The sequence below is a fragment of the Sapajus apella genome, unplaced genomic scaffold, assembly GCF_009761245.1.
Source record: "Sapajus apella isolate SASKATOON/1434 unplaced genomic scaffold, GSC_monkey_1.0 scaffold24, whole genome shotgun sequence".
Taxonomy (NCBI): Eukaryota; Metazoa; Chordata; class Mammalia; order Primates; family Cebidae; genus Sapajus; species Sapajus apella.
Window position 1 is genome coordinate 310,815 of NW_022436964.1, and position 8,814 is coordinate 319,628.

At 39.8% G+C, this 8,814-nt stretch overlaps 1 pseudogene across 1 annotated transcript; it reads left to right on the forward strand.

The window, feature by feature from the left end:
* The first annotated feature begins 6,501 nt into the window (after positions 1–6,501).
* LOC116559740 lies at positions 6,502–7,878 on the forward strand (annotated as a pseudogene). The gene has a single exon (XR_004272597.1). The product of XR_004272597.1 is annotated as a 28S ribosomal protein S9, mitochondrial pseudogene (transcript).
* The last annotated feature ends 936 nt before the right edge of the window (positions 7,879–8,814 follow it).

Here is an 8,814-nt window from a genome sequence, read left to right on the forward strand (position 1 = left end):
AGAGCACCAATAAAGAACAGTAACCAAATAAGGCTGAGTTAGGGAGCCAGTTACCCCTGTGAGCGGCTGGGGAGCTTGGGAAATCAGTAGAGCGCACCTCAGGGTGATCTCAACCAGGGGTGAGGAAGCAGGGTATCCATCCACCAGTCATGTTAGGGGCTGCTTCCTGGGGCACTAACTGTCTGTGCAGTTCTGTCCTGTCTTATGTCCCAGGCTCAGCTGGCTCTCAGTCAGAGCAAAAGAGACTTGAGTCATTTGCAGGTGTTTTGCTTTAAACTTTAAGATCGTGGAGGGTATGGCTGGGGAAAATGGGCCAGACACTGACAGCATCTACTACACTTGTGCTAACAAAAAAAATGGTGAAATGGGGAGTGCTGCCTGCTAGAAATCACAAGACCATGCTAGTTTCAAGTCAATGTATCTTTCATTGAGGTAGGTAGAATGAGCAAAGGTTACTTTCAATGATAAAAATCACTGAGTAGGTAGATCAGATAGATACTTTGTGAAGGCCATTAAACCTGCCCAGTGAAACATCACACAACCCCAAATAAGGGAAGAAAAGTGGCTAAGCCAGAACTCAGGACTCAGCCAGAGGCAAGGAGGAGTCACATGAATTCCTGAGTGGGTATGTAAGTGTGTGCATTAATTAGCCTTACACTCAAAAGAGCTTGAAGAGTAGGAGAGGTTTTAAGCCTCGTTTTGAAGAACTTAGTGAAAATACATGTCTCCTAATTTTAAATGCATATTCAAGAAGAGGACAAATTAGAAACACTTTGGAAAATTTTTCCCCCTCTATGATGACCTGTGAATTTGAATCTTGGCCACCTTCATAAGCTAACAACGTCCACAAGCAATTGCTTTACTTCATTGCCAAGGTAACATCTGGAAATCTCTGTTCTGTCCTCTGAACAACAGGAGCAACCCAAGAATCTAATTTGGTGCCTCATAAATGATTGTGTTCCATCTCTTGACATTTATTTTTAAATTCTACAAAAACACCAGCTCACAGGATGTTGCTTTTTTTCCTTCAGTATTTCTGCTGTTTCCCAGCTGTTTGAAACACTTTGTGGCTTTGACTTCTTCAAACTACCTCCTGTGATGAAGATTACCTTAATTGCTTGTTTGTAGAATATTCAGTTAGAGACAGAATACACTATACAATTGTTAATAGGTAAAGGCTGACATTTTACATTCCTTGTGATTCTGTTAGCAGTTTCTTATAGCTACTTTTTGTTTTTTTTTTTCTTTGCCTCAAAGACAGAATGTCCCTTGAAGTTTTGTAATCACAAGGCTATCATGGTTAGAGAAAGGCTTTTTTTTTCCTTTCAAACAATTGTCAACAACCTTTCATTGAGCATCTATTATGTGCCAGACACTTGTCTGAGGTGTAGGGAGTATCTATGCAAACATATCAGATTAGACTTTGCCCCCTTCTTGCCTACATTCTAATGGAGGAAGCAGAAAACAAGCATGCAAATGCATCAGCCTGTGAGATAATTTAATATAATGACAATGCTCCGAAGAAAATGAAGCAGAAACCATAAGCAACCGATAGTTTTTTTGTGTGTTTGTTTTTTCTCCCCAGAGCCATTATATGCACATATAAAAAGTGCAAATATATATTCTGTTTTCCCCTTTCTTATGCAAAAATTTTGACATACAGTACTATACATCCATTTTGACTGCCATCTCTTTTCTGCTTAGCCATGTATCTTAGAAATCCTTTTCAGTACTTAATGAACTTCATTCTTATATGGCTATAACATATAGTATTGTGCAGGGGTACATAGTGTATTTCACCAGACTTATCTGACAGATATTTACGTCATTTCTAGTCTTTCGCTGTCTCAATCAATGCTGTAAGGAATATCCTTTTGCATACATCATTTTGCACATGCAAAGGTGTAACTGCCAGATAGCTTCTTAGAGGTAAAATTGTTGGGTCAAAAGTATGTATGTTTGTAATTTTTAAGTGGATGCATTTTAGGTTATACCTTTTATGAATAGGTAATATGGGCACATAGTAAATCTTAGAAAATTGGGTGCTCCTCACTTCTCTTTTCTGTCAGCATGAAATTCTTTTCTCCAAAGAAAACAAATGTCACTTATTTCTTGCTTTTCTTTTCTTGTATATCATTCCAGACTCTCTGTCTCTCACTACACACACACACACACACACACACACACACACACACACACGCACACACACACGCACACACGCACGCACAAATACACATGCACACACACACATGCACATACCCGCACGCGCGCTCACGCGCACACACACACAATGCATGCATAGACCTTATTGTCTCGTCATTACATTGCAGCCATATAACATCATTGCTCTGGATATCATTAATAAAAGTGCTGGTTCTATTGGCTTCCCCATGCCTTTCACGTTAGGAAGGGCAGCACTGGGTATGAAGTTCTATACTGTCCTAGGCCACAATTTTTTGAACCTGTTCCATAGGTCCTTGCTTCCTTTTGTCCTTGGTGCTTGTCAATTATTCTGACATCTTCCTTAATCATCATGCTGGAAACTGTGTGTGCGTGTGCATGTGTGTATACAGTTGGATTTTCTATTGCTGGTGTCCTCGAATTCTTCTTTAGCAAATAGCTTACTCTCAACTTTAGGTGAAGTATATTTTTCAGTAATCCCCTGGAAAAAAGGTTTATGGAAGGTAAACTTTTTGAGACCTTGAGTGTCTGAAAATGTTTTTGTTCCATCTTCTCACATAATAGACTTCCTGACTGGGTATAGAATTTTAAGATAGAAAATAAATTTCTTCAGCATTTTGAAGATATTCTTCAATTATCTTTGAGCTCCCGGTGTTGCTCTTGAATAACCTGAACAATTCTGATTACAAATTCTTTGTAAGGGACTTTCTCTTTCTTCTCTGGGACTCTTAAGATCTTGGTGATCCTGATGTTTTATATTTTACAATGATAACAGTTTACTGTTGATTTATTTTTATACTTTGTGCTGGGCACAAAGGGCACCCTATTAACCTAAAAACATGTTTCTCAGGTCCTGGTAATTTTCTCAAATTATTTCATTGACTATTTCCTCCCTCTACTTCAATTCTGTCTTCCTAGACTTCCTATCATTTAGATTTGCAACTTTTGGGATATTGGTCCTCCAATTTTGTTAATTCATTACTCTTACTTTCCATCTTTAACTTTTTACTTAAGTCCTGTGAGGTTTTCTCAGTTTTACCTTCAAAGCTTTCCAGTGATATTTTTCTCCTCTGCTCTTGTGTTTGATTTCAGAAGCTTTTATTAAATGTCTGAATGTTTCTTTTTTTATACTATTCTGGTTTTGCTTCATAGAAGCAATATATTGTTTTATCTCACGATGTGTATATACATCCAAGTTTCTTTCTCTTTCATTATATGAAGACTGCGGATTAAAAGATCTGTTAATGTGTTGCCACATCAGGGCTGCTATGAAATTCCAGGGTCAGAAACCTAATAGGAGTGATCACCCATAAGCCAAGCCAGCCACAGAATGACCCCAAATCAGCTTGTCAGCTCCTTGTCTCCACCGTATGCTGCTGCCTGCAAGCGGACAAGGCCACTCCCTCTTTGCCCTCCCTCCCCATGGAGGTATAAAGCATGAGGCAACACAGCACTATTCATCGAAAAGAAAGCTGAACTGGGGGATTGTGATGGGAGGCTAAAGACTAGAAGGCTTGAAAATGTGATTGATGACTAAGATTTTAATAACTAGATTAAAAAATTACTAGTCTTGATTAAGTTCGCTGAACTAGAATAGAGCAAACTGTCTTCTCTAGATGAGTTCGAAGTTCAAAGCCGAGAAAATATGGGCAATCATGAAAACAAAAGCAGCCTCAAGTTTATATGTATATGAAGAGTGATCCTCTAGTTACACCTGTTTTTTTATATTATCTGTCTATTTTTACAGGTGCTTGAGTGGTAGTCAAATCTCCATACACCTATCATGGAGCAGAGGTGCTGTGAGAGATTCCTAACTCCTGAACAACTGTGAAGAAAGATAGATATCTGACCACCAAATGTTCTTGTTTTCCCCACAAGTGGTAGCTTTGCCAGAGAATACATATTTCATCTAGATAGCATTATGTGATTAATTCCCCCTAAAGGTATGTAAACAGCAGCAACACATGCCATTTCTCACCTGAGGTTGTTGGTATGGGGTGCGTGATCCTCTGTGTATTCATTCCCTCCGCCACGGCATCTTAGAGTGGGGAGTCACAGGAAAGAAGCCATCTGGATTTCTGAGTCATTATTTAAAGGAAACTTCATCTTGAACTGAGACATGAGCAAAAGACAAACTTCTGAAATTATACTAAGCCACTGAGATGCGAGGTTCTTTTGTGTAATGGTCTACCCTTATGAACACACACAGACACATTTTGTTGGCTTATTTGCGTAGCTAAAGCTACTAGGGAAGCACTTTGGGTTACTGAGCTTGCTGCTAGTGACAAGGTTGCCAATATTCTTACATTTGGTGCACGTTACAATTTGGGGATGTTTATAACACAGCAACTACGGTAGGGCTATATCCCATTGTTAAAAACAAAAACTCACAATGTATGAAGGTCCAGACTCACACCAACAGATAAAGCAGATAACTATCCTTACAGCACAAGAGGATTATTCACTTCACTGAATCATCCATCTTAGCATGAAAAAAAAAGTATCAGGCTTTCTTAGGAAATGTGACTTAATAAGATGGGCATTACATTTATGCAAAGGCCCCTCAGCTCCTGCTTTTCAGAGACTGTTCAGTTTACTTGGAATGTAGTGCACCTGGGAAAAGTCATTCCAGGGATCCAGGCAGGGCCCTTCTTGCTCTCTTGTGCATTCCTTCTGAGCACTTGTTTCATTGGCAGGCAGTACTCCTGAATACACCTTGCGTGAGTGTAAACTGGGCAGGAATAGCGAGCATTCCCAGCCATCTGCAGCTCAGAATCTCTGTTTTCCTCATGTGGGACTTTCAGCTCTCCATCCCCACTTCAGATTGTTGTTGGAAGCCCTTGGTGCATGTTACATCCTGATCTCCTAGACCTTCCAGAACATCACAGAATGTCCTCACTTCAGTTCCCTTCAGGAGTCACCCAGGACACACTCTGTTAACATTCCCATAGGCTTGCCCCACAGAAAGGCATGACCTCTTAGCTTTGGGGATGAGCAAGAAACGTCTCTCAGAACCATCCCACTTCTTCTTTCCACTGGTGGACGTGCCTACCTTGGGAAAGGCTGACGATGATTTCTGAATTAGGGAAATGGGTCAGTAGACATTCCAACTTTCCCAAACCTTAGCAAAAAACCGAAGCATTTGTGGTAATGTTTGCATCTCATGATATTTCTAGAAATCTACCTATTTAAAAAATGTACAATGGTAATAGATGGTATTTTGAGCACTTACTGTGTGCTAAATATTCTTCTAATGCTTTGCAAGTATTAACTCATTGCCAACAAATGTTGACTATTTTCATCCATTCTTCTTATCCAGATGTAGATAAGTAGAATGAGATTTTACTCACCTGTCATTGTGATTCTTCTGTCCTGGTGGATCATCTCATTTCTGGTTTCCTGGCTCACAGGCCTTGCTCATCTGACCTCTGACTAAACCAGGTTTTGATAATTAATTATAGTTGTTTTTATTCCCTATCTGTAGTCTCCTCCATGTTCTCTCCCACAGTACTCCTCTTCCACATACGTTTTCCTTCAGTTGTCATGAAAGTATATACCACACACAAAACTTGATATTTGCAGAATGATTTTTAGTATCATGGGCTTATATGCTTTCGGAAGTAGAAAAAGTGGAACCTCACAAAACTTTTTGCTTTTTGAAGATATGAACACTGACCCAGCGAGATGAGGTTACCTCCCTAAGATTGCATACTTGGTCTGTTTAGCTGGTGCTAGACTTCAGAGAGGCTTCTTCCAGGTCCCCCCTTATCACTCCGTGCTCCATAAAAGAGAAGAAGGCTTTCATCTTAAAGCTCATTTTAAAACATGAAGTGGGTAAAAAGAAAGTCAGTCTGTGTGTGTGTGTGTGTGTGTGTGTGTCTCCTTTTCTCTCCATTCATTCATCCTTCCATCATCTAAATTGCTTAGGTAAATTTTCTCAAAGTGCAGTTGGGCATAAATTTCCTTGGATCATACCAGTCATATTGCCAATTTATGTGGAGGTATCCAATGATCATGTGACTACCATGTTTACTTATAAATGTTATAAGTGATGAAAAATGCAGGAACAGGAAGAATTGCACATGCTGCTGTGTGTTTTATTATTCAATCACAGAGTTTTCTACATTTTTTTGCATTTATTTATCTTTTGAAGTGTTAGAAGTTTAAAGATGTGTGAAATAGTCTAACCATCTATAAGAACTCTAAAAATCCAAAGAAGGAAAGTCGATGAGGAAAATCAAATGGACTGTTACACTAAAATAAGACTCACTATGGATGATGATAAGGATGGATTAAAAATAGAATAATGAGACAGCTAACATGGCGGCCCCCTGTATGTCCTACCGTGGAGCAATTTCCTACTGGCTCCTTCTCTGGGGTAGGGCGTAGCCTCATCCGGAAGCAAGTCCTCTGGAAAACCGTGGCAGCTGAGTTGCAAATAAATGTCAGATCCCAGATATTAGGGCTAAGTCATACAGCAGTTGTAACAAGAAAGAAAAATGTTCCCGCCTTAAAACGTGAAACTTACACAGTGGATTTTATTAAAAAGCAGATTGAAGAGTTCAACATAGGAAAGAGACATTTAGCCAACGTGATGGGAGAAGATCCAGAAACCTTCACTCAAGAGGATATTGATAAAGCTATTGCTTACCTTTTCCCAAGTGGTTTGTTTGAGAAAGAAGCCAGGCCAATAATGAAGCATGCTGAACTGATTTTTCCAAAACAAAGAGCAATCCAGTGGGGAGAAGATGGCCGTCCATTTCACCATCTCTTCTATACTGGCAAACAGTCAGACTATTCATTAATGCATGATATATATGGAATGCTACTCAATTTAGAAAAACATCAAAGTCAGTTGCAAGCCAAAGGTCTGCTTCCAGAAGAAACTAAAACCAGAGACCTGATTGGCAGCAGATGGCTGATTAAGGAGGAACTAGAAGAAATGTTAGTGGAAAAACTGTCAGATCAAGATTATATGCAGTTCATTCACCTGCTAGAAAAGTTATTGACATTGTAGTATGGTGCTGATGAGGAAGAATTTGTGCTAGAGGTTTCGAAGAAGTGTAATCATTCAATCAAAAAAACAGCTGATTGAACCTGTGCAGTATGATGAGCAAGGAATGGCCTTTAGCAAAAGCGAAGGTAAAAGAAAGACTGCAAAAGCAGAAGCACTTGTTTATGAACATGGAAGTGGAAGAATAAAAGTAAATGGAATTGATTACCTGCATTACTTCCCAATCATGCAGGACAGAGAACAGCTGATGTTCCCCTTCCACTTTGTTGACTGGTTTGGGAAACATGATGTGACCTGCACAGTCTCAGGGGGCGGGAGGTCGGCACAGGCTGGAGCAGTACGATTGGCAATGGCAAAAGCCTTGTGCAGCTTTCTCACTGAGGACGAGGTCGAGTGGATGAGACGAGCTGGACTGCTTACTACTGATCCATGTGTGAGAGAACGGATGAAGCCAGGCCAAGAGGGAGCCTGCAGAAAGTTTACCTGGAAGAAGCGCTAAGGGTTTATTCCCAGGAAAGAAGAAGAGCTGTACATACGTGCCAACACGTAGCAGACACACAGTGAATAATGGCTGACCAGCATGAGGGCAGTACTGTCAGAAATTTCTTTGAGTTGTGAGATGGATTTATTTTTAAACGCTACTTTGTAAAGGTGACCTTTACAAAATAAAAGGAAAAAGAAATAGAATAATGAGAAAAATAACCGGAAACATTAAGGAGAGTAAAATGTAGTGGATGATTGAGCAGTACCTAAGTTTGGGAGCAGGGTGTTAGAAATTTGTTAAAACTGAGAGCTTGAGAATGGAAGATTAGGGGACAATCTCCAAATATATTAAATAATTTCCCTCAATGTTGACAAGATGGAAGCGTTCCTTTGGGATCACTGTCTGTGACAGCCACTGAATAACAAAATCATGGTGCATACACGTGAAGAAAATAACCTACAGAGTGAACGTTAAAGAGCACAGCTTAGCAATGACTTTCACATCACAGGATACCAAGATAAAGTCACCATCTGGAAATGGTCCAAGCTATTTTCAGATATTTGGCCAGAAAAACAAATGCATCAATATTTTATTAATAACTATTGAGCTTTGCTTAATGCATGTGTTATGCAGCATATGGCGAAGTTATTATTAATTCCCATATAAACAAATGAAAACTCTAATAGGTGTTTGGCAGAGCCACTAACCTTTTAGGATCCCACATTCTGGGATCCTGACCCAGCGGGTAGTACCCTCAGTAAGAAAAGCAGGAAGAGGAATAGCTGGATTTGCAGCACAAGTCATACATAATTTTAAATTTTTTTCCTAGGGTTTTTTCCTCCCTCAATTGGCCTCAGCATCAAGGCTGGGTTTGAGCATCCAGTTTTAGGTGGAACACTGAAAAACGTGCAGACATATGAGGCAGTGCAGGAAGCAACAAGGATTGTGGATAATCTATGATTAAGTCATAGGAGGGAAGGTTGAAGAAGCTGGATTCAATACTCTATAGAGTAATGGTATATCTTCTCCAACATGCCAGGGACTGAACCATGCTCTCGGGAGATGGTGGTAAGCAAAGCAGTAGAATCCCCTTCTTCACAGAGCTACATTTTAGTGGTAGAGACAGACAAGTGAA